The sequence below is a fragment of the Parus major genome, chromosome 10 (assembly GCF_001522545.3).
Source record: "Parus major isolate Abel chromosome 10, Parus_major1.1, whole genome shotgun sequence".
NCBI lineage: Eukaryota > Metazoa > Chordata > Aves > Passeriformes > Paridae > Parus > Parus major.
The window spans coordinates 12,444,506-12,453,648 of NC_031779.1; the positions used below are offsets into that span (position 1 = coordinate 12,444,506).

At 50.6% G+C, this 9,143-nt stretch overlaps 1 long non-coding RNA gene across 3 annotated transcripts in view; it reads right to left on the minus strand.

Annotated features, from left to right (window-relative positions):
* Window positions 1–9,143, minus strand: part of LOC107209492 — a 40,320-nt gene that overhangs the window by 26,287 nt on the left and 4,890 nt on the right. Inside the window, exons 2-3 of one of the 3 annotated variants that reach the window (XR_001523613.1) lie at window positions 8,852–9,101; window positions 1,430–7,585 (exon numbers count right to left, since the gene is read on the minus strand). This is a non-coding gene — a long non-coding RNA (uncharacterized LOC107209492). The remainder of the gene's footprint in view (window positions 1–1,429; window positions 7,586–8,851; window positions 9,102–9,143) is intronic. The other 2 variants (XR_001523616.2, XR_001523615.2) reach the window with 2 other exon arrangements.

Here is a 9,143-nt window from a genome sequence, read left to right on the forward strand (position 1 = left end):
TGGGTCTAATAAGAATCAGCAAATGTGAAACAGGGGGCCCCTGTGTACCATGAAGCAGGGAAACCCACGTTTGACAAGCCAACAGAATAACCGCTCGCGTCTCAAGGCTGTGGAAGGATGCTGACGTTCCTACGAGATGTGTCGTCTTGTGTGTGTGTCAGCGAGGAGGGGGAGAAGGGGAGAGGCGAGGAGTATAAACAAGAGACCAGGCAGCATCGTTCAGTCATGAAAATTAATTAGCTGATGTGCAAACCATGGCTGCCTCTTCCCACTGCCCTGCAAGCATTCCCCCATAAAGCTATGGTGTGTGCGGAGCCTGTGACTGGGAATGACAGGGGCAGATTAGGCAGCTCCTTGGGACACAAGCCTGGCAGCAAGAAACCCACAGCCCGTGCAGAAAAGGTGAGGAGGGGATGATTAGTGTCCTTGGGGAAGGGGCAGAGCCCAGGGACCAGAAGAAAGAGAAACGGGAGAGACCGGGCACCAAGCTGAGACCAGGAATCATGTTTCTGCTGCAGCATAAATTGGGGTGGATCTCAAAACCCAGCCATTAAAAAACCAGAGGCTGGTGGACAGCAAAACCATTTAGGGTTTAGATCACAAACTCTCTGGGGCAGGACCTGTCATCTCCTGCAGGCTCACACCATGGAGGCCTGTCCTACTTGGTCTCTGGGCATTACCAGAAGATCTACTTTAAATACTAATTGCTCCATGATCAAGACCTGTGAGCTGCTGGGAGGCTCCCTACAGCATTACCTGTGGGAAGAGGGGATAGATCTCTGACCTCACATCCCCCGGGTAATTTGACCCTGTGCACTTGTGCCACAAGCAAATATTACTACCCAGTGATGAAGATGAGCAATTCCTTACCAACTTCACATGTCCCATCCCCAAGCTTCCAGATCCTACTATAATATCATGCTTATTCTTTGGCTGGAACAACCACAGGAGAATAAGGGTGCCAGGGAAGAGGAAAAAAAATGGAATGAAGGGATGCAGAAAGTGATCGGTAGGGAAAAAAATAGAGAAGACTCTTTGACATGGGATGTGCACAGAGAACACAGAACATGCTGGAAACAAAGGGATGCAGGGAGAGAGGAGAGGCTGGGATGGGCATCTCGGCAGACATGTAGGTAAAAGTTGAAAAGGAAGCACTAATTAGCACCCAGACCATCACTTTCCATTAATAGCTTGTCACCGTTTCCTTGATGTTGCTGAGAGCAGGGAAGTTGGTATGTGTGATGCTTACCTGTCTCTATCTCATTAACAGAAGTGAGGGTGAGAACAGATGTTTATTGCCTGCATTCAGATAGACAGGCCCTTTGCTGAACTGAGAGGCAGGAGAGAGGGGGAAAGTTACGAAAGAGATGCTCATGAAACACAAGCCAAACCCAAACAATGGAAACCCAAACACAGGACATTTAGATACCTGTGCCGATCCAGAAACAGCCTCAGGCAGGCATCAGGTTCCAGGAATTCTGGAAGCACAAAATTGCTCGGTCAAATAATTATAACCCAGGGCAAATACACTGCCAGCTGGGGGAGAGTGCTCTGGTATCGGCACAAGGTATGTGCAAGGGGCTGTGACTGCATTATACCTCGGAAAGTAAAACAAAGGGCTGCTTACTTTCCAGACTGATTTGCTCAAGGTGTCCATTCCACTCAAAAACAGACAGCCAAGCATCCTACTGAGAGCCAGAATGGAGATACCCACCAGTAAACAAAGGAAAAAAAGAAAACAAAAAAGTGCTATTTCAAGCAAAGACAAATATGCTTTGCGTAAAATCACCTTTGGAGTAATTCTTCCAGCAGCTAAAAAAGAGATTATCCTTTCTGTGTAAAACACAAAGGCCTCTCCTTTCCCTCCAACATGTGGAATGGCTCCTGACAGTGACATGGGAAAGAGGGAGTGTGCAAGGCAAGGCAAGACAAGGCAGGGACGCCAATCAGCAAGTACCTGCGAGCTGGTAGCACACGTCTGCTGGTGCGATGACGGGAGCGTGCGTGTGTGTGCACATTCCTAGGGACACCCTCGCTTCCACCAGCACATAAATTCACTACGCAAGCCAAAGGTTCCTCAAGAGCAGGAGCCCAAACCTCCTTAGGAGGGAATGAGGGAAAACCAAAGGCAAAGAAAACATCAAGGCAGGGACTGAAGGAACAAAGGCTTTCCCCCTCTCAGCTTGGAGATATCTTCTTGGCCATTTAGCTCAAATCAAGTGTAGGCTCTGTTGACTCCCCCACCTATTCAAACAAACACTTTCAATAGTCTGATAGGTCTTTTCTGCTCTACAGCTTCTCTACCCCTGTGTTTGACATCCCCAGCCAATGCAGTTAATACCACATGCAGAAATACTGCCCTGAAGAGCCCTCGCTTAGATTGCGTGGTCAAGCACTTCAAAGTTAGGAAGTGTCCAATTTATGGCTGTCCATGCAACCTTAATTCCACCTCGCTGTGCAGCCACTCTGGACAGGAAAAGAGGGACTGAGCTAAAAATAGGCTGTGACCGTGTCGTCAGCCTCGTAAGGGCATGGGCAGGGAGCGGCTGAATTAACGCCTCATGGTCAAAATGAAATCAGGTACCCCCCGACTTGCCAGCACTCGCTTTGGTGCCTTCAACCATGTACATTTTTAATATACAGAAATCACGTGCATTCTAAACATACAGAAAAATGCATTATTTATAGCTAATAAATAATAGATTGTTTATATAAGCAAAAAGAAAAACAATTGTAGGCAAGTGTAACAAATTCCCTTTCCTCCACCCCTCACCCATCCCTGCTTCATCCTGTGCGGGCAGAGAGATTTCAAGCCCCAAGCCTCGGCACAGATTTCTGCCACTATGAAATACAGGACTAATGTTATCTGGCAGCGGCAGAAGGCAGCTCTCCCGGGGCTGGCAGAGAAGGGGACTGCTGGGGCTGGCAGTGCCCAGGCCAGTGCACCCACACACCCTTTCTGTTTTCCTCCTGGCACCAGAACACGGAGGAGTTTTCTCCCAGGAGAAGGGTCTGTGCTGGAAGGATATGACCTAAAGGTGGAAAGGGGTGATGGAGCTGGATGTGAACACCCTCCCACCTTCCCTGGCTGGTCCAGAGCTCTGCAATAAAGTGGTGGGAGTCCATGGTTTTACCCTGGTCCTCATCTGTTATTATTATTCCAGGGAAACAATAAATTTTCATTTTTTTCCCCCCCCATCAAGATGCAAGCGAAGGGAAATCGCGATTCTGAACAATTCATAATTCAGCTAAACCTGAAAGGAATTTAAGGGACAAAGAATAGGCATTTCTCGACTCGAAGAGCTTCCCCCAGACGAATTTCAAGGGCCCACAGCAAACAATGGGAGTGTCAGAGGTTCTCAAAAAGAAAAAAAAGTTCAAGAATCTTTACAATAAAAAGTGTTAGGCAACACAGAGGTCAGAGCCAGCTCCTCCTATAATAAATAGCACGACTACCCTACATTAACTATAGGAGACATTTTAATGCAGTGCCTCAGCTTCGTGCTAATTATACTTTTTCACCATATTTTGAACCTAAGAAAAAATGTCATCAGTTAATTATAACAGATGAGGGAGTGTGAAGACTTCCTCAATAAATAATGCCTTGATATCTCATATCCAACAAGCTGCGTGCTCTGCTCTGAAGGTGCCCAGAAATATGTCCTCTCAGGAAATATATCAAGAACTGATGGTCCCATAAGCTGGCTTTGTTTCCAAGCCTTGATTTTCAGCCCAATAATTAAGTGATTTTTATGGATTGGGGAGAGTAAAGGTCGTGGGACTGCTGGAATGGTGCCAGAGAGAGTCAATGTTTAAAAATAAATAAATTCCTAAATCAAAATGAGATACAAGAGACCTCAAAAAATTCCCCCCATGGCTGCACAGGTGAGCACACAGACACGATTTGATTTCTGGACTCATGTCCCATCCTTCCTGCATTTGTGGCATCTCCATGGGAGTCTGGCATGCACTGAAAAAGCCTGGTTTTAATGAAACCAGGCCACTGTTGCCAGCATGCCACCGGGAGCCAGCCACTGCTGTCCGAGGAGGAAGGGCACTGTGCCCTGCTGCTGTGCCGCCCTGGCGCTGCCCCCGGCTGCACCCATCCCTGCCGAGGCTGCGGGGCGTCCTGCTCCTTACAAGGTTCCTCAACTAAACCATCTTTCTTTCAGCTCCCTTCTCCACCTAGCACCCCTCACTTCCCCCTCTGAAGAGCCGGGATTTGGCGTGGGAAAGATGTCTTTGGGCTTTTCACAAATCCAGTATCCCCTTGAACCAAAACCAATTAGCCTGGCCCAAGGTCCTGCCATTGAAGGACTGTCCCTTCTTTTCAAACCCCCGCGGGCTCAATTGCTCTAAGGAGCCTGGATGTGAATGAGCAAAGCCCGCTTAAAGTGGTACTTAAGGCCAGACCAGGGTGAAGGAAAAGAGAAAGCCTCTATAGGAACAGCAAGCTGAGTTTCCAAGAGACAGCTAACTGCCGGAGATTGTGTTCTTTTGCTCCCCCCATTTTCTTTTTTTTACCCCCACTCCTCAGCTTTCGAGGCAAACGCTCCTAACCAAACCTGAGCCCCTGAATAAGTATTAGAAAACACGAAAGCCAGAACCTCGTCCTGACTCCTTGCGGGATCCCGGCTGTGGGCAGTGTGATGGCCCAGCCTCGCATGCAAGCTCTGGTCACAAACATGTGCACTCAGAGGGACAGAGGGATGGTGAGAATCCCAAGATGATGTTTTTTCCAGTTTGGGTCCTGGCAAACACCTTTCCAAGGTAACCAGGGTTTTGGGCACAAAACACCAAAATCCCTGACCTGGACAGGGTGACACCCTGCACCATGTGCTGGGGAAGCCAGCGTGGGCAGCCAAATGTCCATCTTATACTGGTGGCCCCTGGGGACATCCAGAAGCTGAGGGTGACTGAGGGGCTGCGGTGTGGCAGGGCGACACGCGGTACCCACACCATGAACGCTGTGTGTGTGCACCGCCACGTGCCAGGCACCTCAGCGCTGGCAGATGCCAGATCAGCACCTTCCCTCCACCCAGACACGAGAGCGTTTCCAGCAGGCGGCCGTGATCCCTCCCTGGGGTACGAGCAGCGCCCATCCATGGCCACAGGTTGGATGGACCCGCCAAGCTCCTGGGCTCTGCCCTTCCTCCAGCGGTACAGACAAAGGCAGGGCACAGCAGCAGGTAAAGGGAGGCACCTTCTGTTTGCATCAAGGGTGTAGGGAGGGCATGGGAGCCAAGAGAGACAAAAGAAATGTCTGAGCCCAGCCTCAAGAGTGGAACTCGCCATTGCCAGCCAGTTCCATAAAAATGCCCATTGATGGGATTTCATCCATAACCAAGCGTGCATGCTCACACAGCCTGGCTCCCAGGGGAGCTCCTTCAAACAGCAGGGCCTGAACAGCCCCTTCTCCACCTCACCCTGAGCCTTGGTGAGTTTGGCTTCCCCCGGTATTTGGTATAAACCCCCTTCATCTCATGCACCAAGCCAAACCCTCTGCATGGCGGACAAGTATTAGGAAAAGGTGGGAAATCGTGAGCTGGAGCATGCGATCTCCCAGAGCATCATTTCCCTGGGGTAAAACCCACTAACTGTATTTTCCATTTATCCCCCAATGGCACATGCCGATTCTTCTGTTTCTGTCTCCCTCTGCCCATCCCCAGCTCTGCCTGAAGAACAAAGACATCACAACCCAGCTCCAGGAACCTCACCCACATTCGGCCTACGCTGCATCCTATCTCCACCAGGAGAGTCCCACTGAGAAGAGAAAGAACCAGGAATGCCGGGACTTGGACTCCCATCTCAGCACGCCTGAAAAAGACGCCTTCCCTTCTGGGTTTTGCCTACACAGGGGCAAAGATCCATCCAAACCAACAGCTACCCTAACAGGGCAAAAAAACAAAGCCACAAAGGGAACAGTGTCCAGCCAAAATCCACCCCTGGCCCAAGGACAGACCCTTGGGGACCTCCATTCCAATATGGCACTTAAAAAAAAAAAAAAAGACAGAAAGCAGAGACCTGTGGGTGGCTGCCAGGGACTCTCTAAATGCAGCAGGTATGTCACAAGCAGAGATTTGCTGGGGGGCTTCATCCACAGCCTCACCCCCCACCCACGCATTCATGAGCTGGGGATTCTCATACCGCTGTCCCCCATCACTCACTGCCACCTCCCTTGTTAATTGAGGGGGTGCTGCCTTCACACCTCCTCGAGATACCCATAGGTTCATGCCAACAATGGGGGCAAAAACAAAGCCTTAAAGCACCAGAAAAAATTCAACCGCAATTTCTCTCTCCTGGACATTAAAGGGCAAATCACTCAGTCCCTGTCTCAGTCCCCTTCGGGGGAACTGCTCTGGGGTAATGTACCAAGTACATGGCCTGAAAAAATACCTGAAAAATCAGCTCAGGAGAGGTGATTTTGTGGAGGAAAAAAAAAAAAAAAATTGTAAAAGTCAAGAGTGGTTTCTGACCAGCTGATTGAATAGCAAGGTGAAAAAGCTTGCATCAATCCTTTGTAAGAGTTCTCATGTAGACACGGATTTCCACACTTCCATTTTATTTCATAAAATTATATATATATATGTATTTATATATACACACACAAAGACATTTATTATATGTGTGTATATTTTTTTTTCCCTCAGATCCTCTTTTTATATTTTCACCTTTTGCAATTACAAAAGCCAGGGACAGAAATACCTCCTGGGTTCTGCCAGTGCAGAACACTCCCACCAAACAGATTTTCTCTAACATGCTGGTTGAATGATTCCTCCTGAATTACATTCATTAGGAATTTGAATGTTTCTTTCCTCCATCCCCCATCAAATCATTACTCCGGAATAAATGCATTCATCAACCACCTTGCTCAGTTCCCTCCTGCTTTGTTCAGTCTAGTTTTAAAGCATCTCCACTGAAAACGTTTGCACCTGACTCGATGCTAGCGCACGAAAGGGGGGAAAAAATAAATAGGAGAAGAATTGAGCGCCACTCACAATATTGTGAAAATAATTGGAAAATTATTTCTTAAAAATAGCCAACATAATAAAGGAGGGAAAGGACTACATTCCTTCCTCCCCACCTCCGATCTCTTCCACAATTTCTGGGATTGCATCGAGTATACATATTCCAGATGGGCTGGAGAGAAGGAGGTTGGTTCTTAATGACACGTCTTTCGCTGCCTTTGGAATGAATGATTCATTCGGATCTTGCCGAGACTCGGTGCCACAGTTGAGTTACATTTCTAGAAAATCCGTATCTTTAATTCTGGCGCTGCGTGTGGGACCCAGCAAATCATGGAATTACTGCTGTAACTTCGGATTAGTAACGCTTTCTAAATGATAGTCTAATTCCAGGCCTTCATGCTTTTCAGCGTTCACACTCACACAGCCTTTTCCCTGGGAGGCTTCCTGCGGAATTAGTGCTGGCGTCTTCGTCTTTCTCTGCCCTTTTTAATTTCTCCAATGACTTCTCATTAGAATATATAATAACAGCTCCTCAGAACTTTTCTTTCTCCCGGTATAGCCAAATTCAGGCTGAGATCCTTTTTCCTTACTGTGGTTATGGCGGTGCTTTGCTGGCCCTGGAAGGGTGCACAGGCAGATTTAGCTTTGCGGGCCTACGTGGCATCTGACGCCATTACCCCGTGCAAGGGAAGGTGGAGAACCTGCCTGCGAGGCGCGGGGGGCTCCCACCTCTCGCCGCCCCCGCACGCCGCTGGGCACGGGCGCCTCGGCCCTGCGGAGCTCCCCTCTCCCTCGGCTAGGGATGCCCACTGCGGAGGAGAGAGAGGACGGGGCAGGGTACCCGCCGAGTAGTGGGTACGCGGCAGCGTCTTTCCCAGCCCTCCTCATCTCCCGCAGCATCTCCTGGGGGGCAGAGAGGCGGCTGACAGCCCACTCGCAACCCCTGCCACGGGAAGGTTTCTCTCTGCAGCCTTCCCGGAGCTGTTACGACCCGGGTGGGTTGGCGGCAGCGCGGAGATCGTCCCTGCGGGATGCGAGCGGCCAGCGCCGGGCGAGGGGCCGGTGGCGATGCTCCCAGCCTGCCCCAGGGGGCCGGGGGGCCCGGGGGACCCCGGTCCCGGCCAGGGGCGCTCGCCCCACGCCAGCTGGGAAAACGTGCTGGGGAGGCTCGGCGGAGAGCACGGTGCTTTGTGTCGCCATGGGAACGGAATGCAGATGTGCCAATTGCTTTTCTTTTCTTTTCTTTCTTTCTTTTTCCACCTTTTTTTTTTTTTTTTTTTTTTATTATTTGCCAGACATTGTAATACATATTATGTTTCAACTTCTGGGGCTTGCAGCGGAGGTGAGGGAGGCTTTGTGCCTTGCCAAGCGCTCGGCTCCCAAAGAAGCCTCAGGGCCGGGCGGCTGCACGCTGGAGGAGTGCACCCAGCAGCGAGACCCCTTCCCTGGGCATCCCCCCGCAGCTGCGGACAAAAGCAACAGCCACCACGCAAGAAAAGTGATCACATTCTCACCAACTTGACCTTCCAAAGGGAGGCCAGGATCAAATCCATAGCCGAAAAAAATAGAGCAAGAGAGAGAGAGAGAAGGAAAGATAGCCAAAAGCTGCGGGGGTTCGTGATCTGACCCGTAGGGTGGGACGGGGGCAGGATTTATTTGGGGAGGGCGCTCGCTCTCAGCATCCCCCCAGAGCCGCGACACCCCGCAGCCTAGGAGTGAATTTCCAAGTGCGTTTATCCGATAATTAAACCCCGAATTTATTTGGCAAAGGAAGAACTGGAGGAGTGCTCGTCTTCCTGTCCCCGTCCCTCCCGCCAGCTGCCGCGGAGCCCCGGGCTGTCCGGGGCGGCCCGATGGGGAGGTCGCGGAACCACAGCCCTTACCTGGAGCCCCCAGGGCGGCGAGTCGGGCCGTCTCTGCACTGCCGGTCCTGGTGCGGCCGCTTCCCCTGGGCGAGCAGGTCTGGAAGTCATTTCTACTTTCGGTTATCTAGCTTTATGATGGCTCCACAACACTCATACAGCTAGATAACCAAAGACAGAAACATCCCTCCGTCGGGGATGCCGGCCATCCGTCCGTCCGTCCGTCGTCCGCTCCAAGGTGCGGGCACGGCCGGGGCAGGGCGGCCAGGAGCTGCCACCGGGAACCACACACACATAAAAATAAAAAAAAAAA